Source organism: Poeciliopsis prolifica, unplaced genomic scaffold (genome assembly GCF_027474105.1).
Source record: "Poeciliopsis prolifica strain line A6 unplaced genomic scaffold, Auburn_PproV2 SCAFFOLD071, whole genome shotgun sequence".
Classification (NCBI taxonomy): Eukaryota; Metazoa; Chordata; class Actinopteri; order Cyprinodontiformes; family Poeciliidae; genus Poeciliopsis; species Poeciliopsis prolifica.
Genome location: NW_026562446.1, coordinates 1,231,687 through 1,245,092, shown reverse-complemented (window position 1 = coordinate 1,245,092; position 13,406 = coordinate 1,231,687). Strand labels below are relative to the sequence as shown.

At 41.1% G+C, this 13,406-nt stretch overlaps 1 pseudogene; it reads left to right on the top strand.

Annotated features, from left to right (window-relative positions):
* The first annotated feature begins 1,499 nt into the window (after positions 1-1,499).
* LOC129352001 (very low-density lipoprotein receptor-like) lies at positions 1,500-6,436 on the top strand (annotated as a pseudogene).
* The last annotated feature ends 6,970 nt before the right edge of the window (positions 6,437-13,406 follow it).

Genomic DNA, 13,406 nt, shown 5'->3' with positions numbered 1-13,406 from the left:
TTAGTCTTGTGCTGAGTGTGGAATACATGTGGATATAAACAAGAATATGCCAGAGCTAAAGTCCACTCTATAAAACTTTGGCAGAGTGAGCCATCCCACAAAGGGCTTTTATTTCTGCTTCAGTGGCTCTGAAGGATTTTGTCAAAGAGGGATATTTGAAAGACAAAAAGACACGGCCAGAAATAAAACACCTGCTGCTACGTTTGAAAAAGGTGCAGGGACTGAGATCAGTGGACAACTTCAGGAGCCTTTGAAACAAGAAACTACCTTTCACAAGCACCAAGTAAATCAATTTGTTCATTGGTTCTATCAGCTCACAATTGCCCGAAAAGGCAGTTATCAAAGAGAACATCACACGTCAAGTCTTTTGTGTTTTGAGACCCACGAGAAAGCAGAAAAAAAAGAACAGATCAATGTGGGAATTATTGACTTTGACTGCCGGTCCTATTGGACCTTGTGTTTTTGTTCAGATAAATTGTCCAGGTGGAGGGCGATGGTGAACCTGACAGCCTTGTGCCACCATGTTTTAAACCAAACTGAAGTAGTGTGCCTTACAAAAGATTTATCCTTGAACTTTTTGTAATAATTTGTCTCATTACAGCAGCAAATGGATGTTACATTATCTACAACACAAGACAATGTATAATTTCAAAGAGGAAGAAGATAGTTCTATGGTTTTCAAGTTTTCTTAAGAAAAAGATCAATTAAATATGCTGTAGTTTGATTCCTCAAAATAAAATGATTTTTAGACGTCAGAAAGCAGTCGACTGATGTACTCAGATGTTTGTTAGAGAACAAACCTCAGACAACATCCCTAGACACGCAGTCAAAACTACTCATTTACTTAAACCATGTCCTGATTTAGAATGAGAGACAAAATCCAAACCTCAATTCAGCATCTCTTAAAAGATTTGTAAATCGATACTCACAGACAGTCTCCATTCACACTGGATGAGTTTGTTTTTTGTTTTGTCAAGAAGAATGGCAACAATGTTGCCTATCAGATGTGCAAAGGTGGTAAAAACAAAACCTGAAAGACTTGCAGCTTTACCTGATGCAGGACACGTTGACTCACACAAAAGCATCTTACTTTCTTTTGTAAAGTATTTAAAACCATCAATCGCTTTCATTGACTTCACAAAGGTTCTGGAGTGGTGGTCTGTTCCTTAACATCTCAATGAAATACAATGAATCTTGTGGTGTATTATTTGATTCAGTGTTGTATAGTAACAAAGTAAAAATACTTCACTACTTTACTTTAGCATATTTTGGAGTACATCATACTTTCCTCGAGTATGAACATTTTGATAACTTTCACTTTTTCTTGCTGTTCTCTATGTTTTCAGTGTGTTTTCTGGTTTGGTCACATGATCTGCAGACTGACAGTGACATGGTTTGATTTAACTTGCGGACCCACATGCAGTAACCACACACTGGATAGAAAGGTAAGTGATTTATTTACAACAGGACAAATAAAATTCAGTCCTCTGGACTTCGATATGCGGCGAGGGTCGCTCGACCAGGTTGGCCTGAAACGAGAGCTGAATTATAATGGGTTCAGAATGCGAGTTCGGAGGAGGAATCAGGAGCTGGCTTACATTGGTGCGGATTTTCCAGAGCTTAGGGGTGAGGCGTCAGGATCCGGCGTGAGGGTGTGCAACGGTGCCGGAGGGAGTGCGAGGAGTTAGCTCGGGTGGTTGGAACAGGATGGAGTCAGTGGAAACGGCGGAGCAGGCAGGCAATCTCAGGAGCTTCTTGAAACGAGAACACAAAAAGTCCTGGAAACGAACAGGATACGGAGAGTAAGTAACTTCGAGTTACACAACAAGGTTCAAGAAACAAGTTTTCAACAGGTGAGGCCAGAGTGACTACCGGTAGCGTTAACCATCTAGGGATGACTGGAGGATTCTGCCGCTCCTTTATTCCAGCACGCTGATGAGGCAAATCAGCGTCACCTGCGCCGGCTCCACAGGCTCCTCACGAAGATCCTCGCTGAAAGAAGATGTAACACTCCCACTCACACTCTCACGCACACGCTCTCACAACCGGAATCCTGACAGACAGACTTTAATAAAACTTTCAATGGCGGCTAAAGCAGCAGGTCAATAGTGGTGGAACCAAAACCAGCTCTGTCTCAACTGTTTGCTGAAAGAACATGGAAGATGGTGAGGAATGTTTAATAGAGCCTCCATCCTCATGTTTCATCAGTTTGAACCTCTGGGCTGATTAAGGCCTTATTGATCCTCTGGTCACTAAGAACATCGATTAGGCCTCATTTAGTCTGCAGACTTCCTGGCTCATCCATTCGCTCTCACCGTGTTCGTGTTCGTTTGGCCTTCAGCTTTCGTTCATTTAGACTTACTGAAGAAATGCTGCTGCTTTTTAATAAAGTTTATTTCTTTAGCACATTTCAGCAAATTCAAAATGTTTCATAAAACATAACAGTCAATACAAAGTTTTAAGCAATAAAATGTTTACAGAATATTTCTAATTGTACAAAAAGGCTTTAGTCAAATAAAAATCTGTAAAAAAAATATTACCATTGATCAGAATAATTGATTACTGAAATAATCAGTATGTAAAAGTCGGCCATGTTTGGTTCTGTTGGCAGGATCGGGTTTTCTGGACGGACGGTGAAAACAAAGCCATCTTCGGCGCCAACAAGTTCTCTGGTTCTGATGTCGTCACGCTCGCCAGCAACCTGAACGACCCTCAGGACGTCATCGTCTACCATGAGCTGATCCAGCTGGCTGGTGAGGGGTCAAAGGTCACCCAGTTTAACCCAGAACTGGTGTGGAACAAGTTCTCCAGCTTGATTTGGGCTTCAGTTACTCAGTGATTTATTCATGTTTGTTTTTCTGCAGGTACCAACTGGTGCACAGAGAAAAGTGAAAAATGGCGGCTGCAGCTTCTTGTGTCTTCCTGCTCCACAGATCAACAAACATTCCCCCAAGTACAGCTGCGTGTGTCCTGCAGGCCAGGAGCTGGCAGCAGACGGCCAGCGCTGCAGACCCGGTGAGCTCTGCACAGAAATGCAAACACTGATTCTGCTGCAGCTTTTCAACATCAACCTCTTTCCACTGCTGAAGTCTTTTTTGTTTTCAATATAGTAAGAACCACTCGCCTGTTTTTAAGGCTTCTAGAGGAGAAAAGGAAGCGGCGTCTTGAATTTTAAGTTGTGGGTAAATGTCTGCAGTGGTCCAGTTTTGCAGCGGCTCCAGGATTGTTTGCAACAATTAGCGGTTGCAGGAGTGGCAGAGCAGCGGCGCTGGCCTTTCCCTCCTGCTGGACGACCGGTTGCTTAGAGACTCGCTTTGTTTTTCCCTGCGGCTTCGCTCCTTTCACAGATTAGCCTTTTCAAACCCAACAGAAACCTGACAGCTGAATCCGCAGCACTAATTGGACTCTGGTTCCAGCCGGGACTCGCGGATCGCTGGACCGTCTTCATGACGGCGCTCAGAACAAACTGCAGGAAACGCTGAGAATCTGTGGAGGATTAAGAGTTTTAACTGGGAGTGTAAAACATGCTGAGGTTGTCGGTTCAAAAAACCCAACAGAACGGGGGAATCCATATCTTTCAGACATCGAACCTTAAAAACTAAATTTTATCACCAGCTCGACTGCATCCTTGATCTTCTGAGTTTGCTTCCATTTCCCCTTTAGTTTCTGGTTGTTCCACATTTCATTGAAGTATTTACCCTAAACTTGGTCAATTTTAGTTCTTTATATTGGGAAGCTTACTTAAATCCCATTTGGAGGTTTAGCAGGACTGAAGCTCTCTGCTGAACCTCTGTTGGTTGCAGTGACAATGGGTGCCTGTCCCTTTAAGACTAATTCCTGCCCGTCCGCCCATTTTCCAGCTGGGCCGACCGGGAACTGTAGAGCTTTGTGAGGCTGCTGCTCCGGCCGACTCTAATCCAGTTAGAAACACAAAGTGAACAGAAGCTCAACTCACAGCGACAAACGACTGTTTTTATTGTTCACGCCGTTACAGATCAGTGGAGGTTTTTCCTCCAGTTGGAGCTGAAATCATAGACGTTTCAGTTTCTCATTGCTTACAATGAGAAACTTGAAATCCCATAATGCTTTGAGTGGGGAGATTTGTTTACATTTCATGAAGAAAGCTTTTTATTTTCCTCTTCACAGAATGACTGATCAGAACCGAGAAACTCAAAGCTCTCAGAAATGTCAGCAGCTTCTTGATATTTGTGATAATTCACAGGAATATGATTATTACTGACTGTTTTCAGAGCCTAATAATATGCTATATGTGGCATTATCTAACAAATGAACCCTGCAATTTGTTCTACATTAGGAATCCAGATTTGGCTGCAGAACTCAAATAGAAGTTTATGCACACAGTGTGACGACGCCTCTGATCCTTGTGCAATAAGACCAAAGGCTCCAGTATAGTCAATAAATTACTATAAATAACCTTCATCACAAAAAGTGACATCAGATTTTAGTTTTATTTTGTCTTTGGCAAAAACCACAAGCCATTTCTCCCGTTAGCACTAAACTAGCTAGCATTTGTTTCACTGTATTTACCCAGAATGCCCTACGCTGTAGTTCACTTCCTGCTTTAGGAACAATCTGTGGTTCGTTCATATGCATTCAAACTGCACCAGCCTTCACTTCAACCAAACAGGCCGATGTTTGTAGGTGGACCAGAGTTCAGTTCCACATTCACACCTCCCCACATGAACTGGCCTTTCCAGGCAAAAGGACCAGACTTCCCAGTGTGAGTCGTTTATTACAGGATGGTGAAACCATTCATGCAGATTGCAGTGACTCTCCCATCCTCTTGATTTGCATCAGATAAACCAGTTTACTCTCCAGAGATCTGGTCTACATTCAAAGAGAACTCAGAAATGGGACGACCTTGAATGCTTAAGGTTTGTTGTTGCTCTTCTAGTGACAGACTCTTCCTGTGAGGACGGTAGTGAAGCTGTAACGCAGCCTAAAGGTAAAACCTAACGCTGTCATCTCAGCATGCTGGGCTCTCAAATCAAGTAGCTTCCAGTTTTTCTCCTCCTGGCAAAGATTTTCTGATTAACCTTCTCTTCTGCTTAACTGAAACTTCTGCTGCTTTGGTCCTGATCTGAATCTAAGAGCTGAAATTAACCTGTAATTCCTCAAATCTTCTAATCCAGCTGAGATTATAAATGTTCAGTTGGATCATTTCAACCTGGAAACTCTTGGAAGAACTTAAATTCCCTGTTTTATTTTTTACTGAAGTAATTTTGATCTTAATCAGAAACATGAGGAATCCCTGTGACTTGTTGCTAAATGCTGAACAATCCATGTGACATTCGGTCATCACCTCTCTGCTGCTGGAAGAGTTTAAAGCTCTAACAAATTAATCTAGTACAGGAGCGCCATCTAGTGGTAGAAAATGGGAAATACACATGCAATATTTGGCTCAAACAAAACCTACATTCTGCCTGACTGTAGTTTACAAACCTCAAAACCTGCTGGAAGATTTTTAGTTTTGCTATTGGAACCTTTTTTTACCCCCCTATTCTGCATTTGTAAAGATTAATGCAGGAATTCGCTGAAGCTCGTTTTGATTGAGAGCTTTAGATTTACACCAAGCTGATATTTGGCAAATATTTTCTGCTTCAGAAAATGAGCCTTTATAAAAACCCTCCAAATGAAACATCCCAGCAGGTTTTACTGCTGTTTGCACTGTACAATGGCTGCTGGAAAAGACTACAGGAATCTAGAAACCATTTGCTGCTCGTTTCTGCAGGAGGCTCCACTTCTACTTTTCAAAGCTATACAATTGTAAGTGGTGAATCTGTTTAGATTTATTTTGGAATTGGTGACAATAAGTCTTAAAACGGCTAATTCTCAAGCAGACTTGAACATTATCTAAGATTGAGTTTTGCAGGGTTTGTGTAGACCATGACCCTATCCTAAACTCTTTAAGGTTTATGGAAGTTACTGATTTTGTCGTCTCTTCCAGAAGCCAATGTGAGCACATCTATCCAGGTGGACTCCACAGCCAGAGGCTCTGCTGCTGCCTGGGCCATCCTACCTGTCTGTAAGTGCCTCTGCCTCCTCCTCTGAGGTCAAACATGAGGTCAAATCTGTTTCCCAGCAGCCTGTGTCTCTGCTGCAGTGCTGCTGGCCATGGCCGGAGCGGGCGCCTACCTGATGTGGAGGAACTGGCAGCTGAAGAACCAGAAGAGCATGAACTTTGACAACCCAGTCTACCTGAAAACCACAGAAGAAGACCTCAACATCGACATCACCCGCCACGGCGCCAACGTGGGCCACACCTACCCAGCGGTGAGTTTAATTTTTTAAAATCTGATATTTGGAAATCTTCAAGTCAATATTTTGAGATGTATTTGAAATGCTGCCATTTCCTCACAAAGGTAAATAAAATCCCATCTTTTCCTTCCTCTGTTTCTGTTCACAGATTCCATAGTGAGCACAGACGATGATTTATCCTGATCGTTCTCAGGATTTTGGTTTTTTATTTCTTCTCCTTGCGGAAACCTCCTCCGTGTTACGATGCCAACGGTTCGCCGTAACGGCGGACCTTACAGTTCAACCACATGCCTTCAGAAGTGCATTAAGTCCTGATCTGTGGTGAAGAGGAAATGTTATTTATTATGTGAATACTTCCATGAGTTTTCCACATTCACTCCACAGTGTTGAGGAATTTTTATTCTTGCTTTTCCGGCGTCGTCTTTGCCGTCTGTTCAGAGAACAGTTTGTCTTTGAGGGTCTTTCATGTCCAGCCTGGACTGAACCTCTGAAGAACCAGGCGTCTTCATCAACCCGTTTCCTGGTTCCGATTCAAACCGGGTCAAAGTTCTCAGGTCTCAACGGGGAACAAGTCTGGAGACTAAAAGTATTTAATTATGAAACAGATTGTTAATATTTCTGATCATGCTTTGCTGACTGACATTAAGGTTTCTTCTGTTAATTGCATTATTATTATTGCTGCTGCTGAGATCACCATGGTTGCAGCGTTTGTAAACAGTGTAAATATATTTCCTCCTCAGAGACGTGACTGTAAATCAGGACTCTCTTCAATGCACTTTGATCAATGTTCTCTGTAAATAAGCTTGTAAACACTGACTTGAATCTTTTTGCTATGGCTGGTTCCTCACCAGAGTTCAGATTATTTAAGGAGAGCAGAGGAGGAAAAACATGAATTTGGTAAAAATGACTATTTTGTATGTTTGTGCTGTTGCTGTGAACTTTTTATAGCCTTGTACAGTGAAGGAGAATGAAATGATGTGTATCTGAAGGAACTGATTCACAAAGAAATTTTGAATTAAAACATCAGTGTTAAAAAATCCCTTTGAATGTTTTTAATTTGAGTGAAATGGTCAAATATACAAGTTGCATCATGAGGGCTCTCTGGTTTACTTCCTTACCAGATCTACTTATGATTCTGAAAATTTATGTCAAATTTACATTTCCAGTTCTAAAGTAAAACTAAATATTTTCATGTTTGGAAGGAAAATTCTTGTCCCATCCATCCCCCAGTTGGAGTTGATGTCTGATCTGCAAAGCAATTTATACCATTTCTAATGGTACAGATTGAAAAGCATTTTCTGCATTTGTTCTCTTGGCCATTTGCATCATCCTGCAATAAATCCATACATTTAAGGTTTCCACATAATTCAGGTTCCTTAGTGGGGACAGCTACATTAAATTATCACTTTGCAGTTCTAAACATATCTACAGTTTAATGGCAGATCTGTGAGGACTAAAGGATTCCAAGCATGCAGGGTGATATCTGTCAGCACTGCTTCAGATGTGGACAAAAAGCCACATTCCTTGTTCCTGCAGGTGGATGTATTTAAGGAAATGGGAAGGTTGCTGGTCAGCAGTAACCCAGTTTACCTCCCTCACCCACATCCAGGATCTCCCACTCTAACATTGCTGTGGTGCAGATAAACCATGAATGTTCATATGAGCCCAACTCAATTTATCCCACAGTCTGTTACCTTCAGTTTCTGCTAAAATGAGCTAAACTGACTGAACTGTTCAGTCACATATTGATGACCCAGTGGAGCTTAATGTGAGACAGAATCAGGCAAGTTTAATAAATGACTGGATGAAGAAACACTCCTTCATAGTAACATCAGGATTATCATAGCTTTTATTTATTCTCATCAAAGTCCAGCAAATAAAGTTCACTGAGAGCAATATAAGCAGCTAATATTTAACATGTTTATTATTCCAGCCTCAGTTTTCTGTTCTTCATGTGACTCCACTGAATCCAACTCTAATGTCGTTCACTTCACAAGTGATGAAGATCCATTTTTCTTTCACTTCCTGCTGATTTCTTTCCAAAGCTCCATTTGTTCCAGGAGGATCTTCAATGTTCTCTTTAGATGATGAAGGAATTCAGACTGACTCCACCCGGCTGGAGCTCCAGGTGAGCAGAAACAAACAAACCCTAAAGTCATTCATGTCCTGATAAATGAAACCTTAGAACTGGTTCTGGTTCTGATCACGTTTTACAGTTGTGGTCATCCAGCAATGAAAAAAAAAACATGGAGGCCACTGAGAACCTCACTGACAACCTGGTTATTCACCAAATGATTTCTGAACTTCTGAGTAAAATCAGTATTTTAAATGAACTTGTTTCTTTAGATTATTTGTGGTTTAAAAGCGCTTCAACTTTTTATTATTTTCACATTTCTCATTTTCTGCAAACACATTTTTGCTTGGAATGTCAGACATGTTGTCAATACTTCATAGAAAAAGAGAACATTGTTCATTTTACTCAAATATATGCCTATAAAAAATAAATCAGAAACTGATCATTTTAAGTGGTCTCTTAATTTTTGGATTACAGCTCTGTAATCCAAAGAGAGCTTTTGGATATTACATTATGACATTAATATCATGACGTGTAAAAACACGTTATGATATTAATAACAAGACAATACGCAGGTAAGTGTTTCACCACAAGGGGGAGACAAGCCCCCATTAATGAAGAGATCAGTTGGTTCCAAGTTTAAAAAAGGTTCTGGTTCAATTGGTGTTGAACAGAACCTGGATCAGCAGAATAACAGCAGATCCAGATTTATGAGAAGTGATCCTGTCTTCAGACGTCAACAGAATAACTTTCCTCTGACTCCCAGTCAGTCAGACCAGTCAGACCAGTCTGGGCTCTTTTCTCCTCTAACTTTCAGTTTAAACTAACCTGTTTATTTGTGGCACCAGTCTGGATCTACCGCGGTTCTGTTGGGTCTCAGCTTGTTGTTCAGATTTTCTTCATCAACTCTTTGGAACATTTGAACAAACTGTAAGTTTGCTTTGTTTCCTACTTGAACTTTGATTTTTGGAGAAAATGTTCACTTCTGATTTCAGCTAAAAAACTAAAATCTCTGCTATTTGAAGTTCTTTGCTGAACATCTGGTTTTCTTTATTTTCTTCTCTGAACAAACTGATAATTGGTTTTATTTCCTGGAATCAAACTCTGGTCTCCAGCATTAAAGTCAGAAAAAACAATTTCTGAGTCAGATTATGAAATAGTTAATCTTTGAAGGAGCAGAAAACTTCCTGTTGCTCAGGTTGAATCAGTGAATGTAAATGTTGCTCCATGTCTCCATCTAGTGGACTGATAGTAGAAGTGCAGCAGCTGATGGCAGCTTCCTCTGCCTCTCTGCTGTCTGACTGCATTCACCTGACACTGATATGAAGCAGAGAAAGAGCCAATCAGAGGAGGAGCAGCTGATCTTTTTCAGCACTAATGATGTAAAGGATGATCAGAGTTGATGTGCAGATGAATGATGTGTGTTTCCTCTGCAGGTGAAGCTAGAAAGTGTGTGTGAGCTGATGTGGATTCAGCAGCATGGATCAGTGTGAGGACAGAGAGGAGGGAGTCCCTCCCTCTAAAACCACTCTGTGTGGGGAAGATGAGAGCCAGAGCAAAGGTCAGAGGTGAGGTCACCATCTCTAACTGTCCACAGCCCTTTTCACACAGCGTTCACTATATCAGGCCAGAACAGACGTGGTGATGAAGCTGCTGCTGCTCCTCTTTGCTGATTAAGTTTTAATCATCATGTTTCTGTCAGGATCCATCAGAGACTCAAACCAGAACCAGAACCAGAACCCAGCTGTGTCTCCTTTAAGAGCAACAGGTCAAAGGGTGACATCATTAACTTTAAATCCCTGGATCTCCACCATCAGAGAGGTGAGATGTTTCTAACTGCTGTAACTTCTGTTTATATCTGTTATTGTGGCCATGTGATGATACCAAGTTCTCTTGGGTTTTATATTATATTTGATATTTGCCTCTTTCTCTAACATCTGACAAAAGTCAGATTCATTCTGAAATAAAACATTTTCTATGAATTATTTTTATGATTCCACCTCTGAAGTTCAAACATCATCCAACATGGCAGATTACCAACCATTTCTACAGTTAAACTAAATATTTAGTGGATCTGATTGAGCAGTGGGCTTCAGTGTCTCTAACGGACCATCTGGTTCTGATTGAAGCTCCATCAGATCCTCCTTGGATGGTCAGAGTAGAAAGGACTCCTGGTTCTGCTCCATGTCAGAACTCAACACTAAGATCACCAAACTTCTTTCAGTCATTTCAAACCAACCTGTTGGTCTCAGAAACTGATCTTTCTGCTCTTTAAAGAAGGCTGGACATTATTCAGGAGGATCAATGATCAGGAACATGTTGGAGGATTGGACCGGTTCTGATGGGAATCATTAGAACATCAGGTTGATGATCTGTCCGGTTCTGTTTTTGATTTTGTTTTATTTTACAATCACATAAAAATTATCTTGAAAGCAAACAACAGAGAGATTTTCTTTCAGGATCCATCAGAGATTCAAACCAGAATCAGAACCAGAACCCAGCTGTGTCTCCTTTAAGAGTGACAAGTTGTTATGTTTTTAGATAAATACAAATATAAATATTCAGATTAGGAGACTATACAAGTTGATAAACCTTTGCCCCTGGGATCTGTGTTTCTTTTATCTTTGAAGCAATGAGTTTGTCACTTTGGAGACGGATGGCCAGGGTTACACTTAGCCTAGTAGGAAGAATGGGTTTGTTTGCATACAACCCAGAGTCTCGGGAACTGAACTTTACGACCCCAGAGGGGGACGGGAACTGAACCAGAGAATCCCGGGAACAGAGCAAGATGCTTGCAGTTACAATTGCCCTGACAGGAGGACAAGGGGACCACAGGTGCCAACCAGGGGGAAAGAGTTGACACCTAGCAGGAGAGCGGATCAAAGGCTAGATGTCCCAAGAAACTCTAGTTTTATGGTCCAGAAAGACAACAAACAACTGTGACCTCGGAGATGCAAAGACAGTACCTTGAGAATGTGTATTGTGTTTGCCACTCCTTCTATGCAAATGTTTGTAATTAAGCTACGCCTCAATGAAATAAAATATGCAGTTGCAGAGAAGCACGTTAGAACTGGTCCAGAGACAGAGACAAAGGAATGTCTCTGGGCAGAGTTCTCCGTTCAATTGGAAGATTGCATAAGAAAATTTAACCGTCTCCCTCTGTCCTTATTAAAGACCAGCAAGAGTGCTGGGTAATAGATCCAACACATGTCAAATTTAAAGATTATTTAAAGATAATTTCATTACCTTTAAATCTCCTGGATCTCCACCATCAGAGAGGTGAGCTGTATCTAATTGCTGTAACTGTGGAAACTGAACCAGTAAGAACTCAGATGTTTCCAGTTATATTTCCAGAGGTTTGATCCATTATCTACAGAAATCAGCTGCTCTGTTCTCATGAAAACACCTTCATATCTTTATCTCTGGATGTTGATGATGATGTTCTGCTGCTTCCTGGCTCCATGTCAGACTAACAGTGGATCACATTTCCACTGGGAAATACCTGGTAAAGCCATTCTGGTCCATCAGGACCAGAATGGCTTTAGCATTTCTGTCCGTTTCAGTCCGTTTACGGTGCAAAACAATGATTCGAATCTTGCAGAGTAACCTGGAACTGGGGAAATTTGGGATATTGATTTTGTTATTATTAGCTTATCGAGAGAAAACTACTCAATACCTTAGATCAACATTATCAGATTCCAGAGAAACCCCTTTTATTAATCACAAACTACTTATTCTTAAACATGGGGTTATACCTTTTTGGTATAACCCCATGTGTGCATTGAGAGAGCAGTTCAGCAGGGAAGGAAAGCTTCATGATGTGGTTGGTGAGATCTGCTGGAACTCAACCAAACTGAGCTGATATGGACCATCAGAGGTTCTGCTGGTTCTTAGTGGGATCAGCAGGAACATTAAATCTTTACAACTATTTAGTTGTAAAGATTTAACTATTTATATCACTTCATGGACCTTTGGTTGTCTCTGTGTGGACAGATACAATGTGAGCTCACTGGCTTCCAAGGATTTACAGGATCCATTTTAAAATCCCCCCTATAATATCCAGTAGAGGATCCCACATGGACACACCCACATATTCAGACCTCCATGTCCACATCACCTCAGATCTAGTCATCAGAACCTGATGGATGTCCCACACTGTCCTGAAGACCTGTGTGGACAGAGCCTTCACTTCCACTGTCCCCAAGCTCTGGGAAACTGTCTCCACCAGCATCAGATCTGCTGACAGTTTGGACTGTTGAAGTCCAAGTTCAAAATCAACATTTTAAAATGGTTCCTGGATTATTCTGGTGTTACTGATATTCATCAATGTAGATAATTTTCCTCTTCCTCACTTTGAATTGTGTTTGTGTGATGGTATGTTTTACTATATTAAGGACTTTTAATCTGAAAACTCCTGGTGTTTCCTCTGTGAAAACTGCTGGATGAATATTTCCTGACTTCCTAATTGTTCCTGGTTCCTCCACAGAGTGGACCAGCAGAGCTCAGATGTTCCCAGTGGTCATCTGTCCAGCAGCATCAAACAGAGCTGGACTCCATATTTATGGTCTGTATATGAACAACTACTTTTTATGGGTTTTGTTCACATTCATCTCCATGCTGCACTTTGTAGACCAGAGGACTGTCAGTCTGTTCAACAGCCCATCTGGTGTTTGGCTCCATGATTTCACTCTGATGTTTCCTTCATCTATTATTCTGTTCCAGCTGCTGGAGGAAAACATTGTCACTTTTGTGAAGAAAGAACTGAAGAAGATCAGAAAGTTCTGAGTCCAGATTACCTAGAACATTCAGAGAGTCAGAGAGATGATGAGGTGTGGAAGGTAATGATGAAGAGCAGAGGAGGAGCAGCAGAGAGGCAGTGATGAAGATCACACTGAACTTCCTGAGGAGGATGAAGCAGGAAAAGATGGCTGACCATCTGCAGACCAGTAAGAGGATTTCTAAAGAGATTTCAATTGATAGATAAATTACACATTTGCTGAAGTGATGTAATCAAATTCAAAAGATGATTTTTCTTTCATGTTTGATTTTTGTT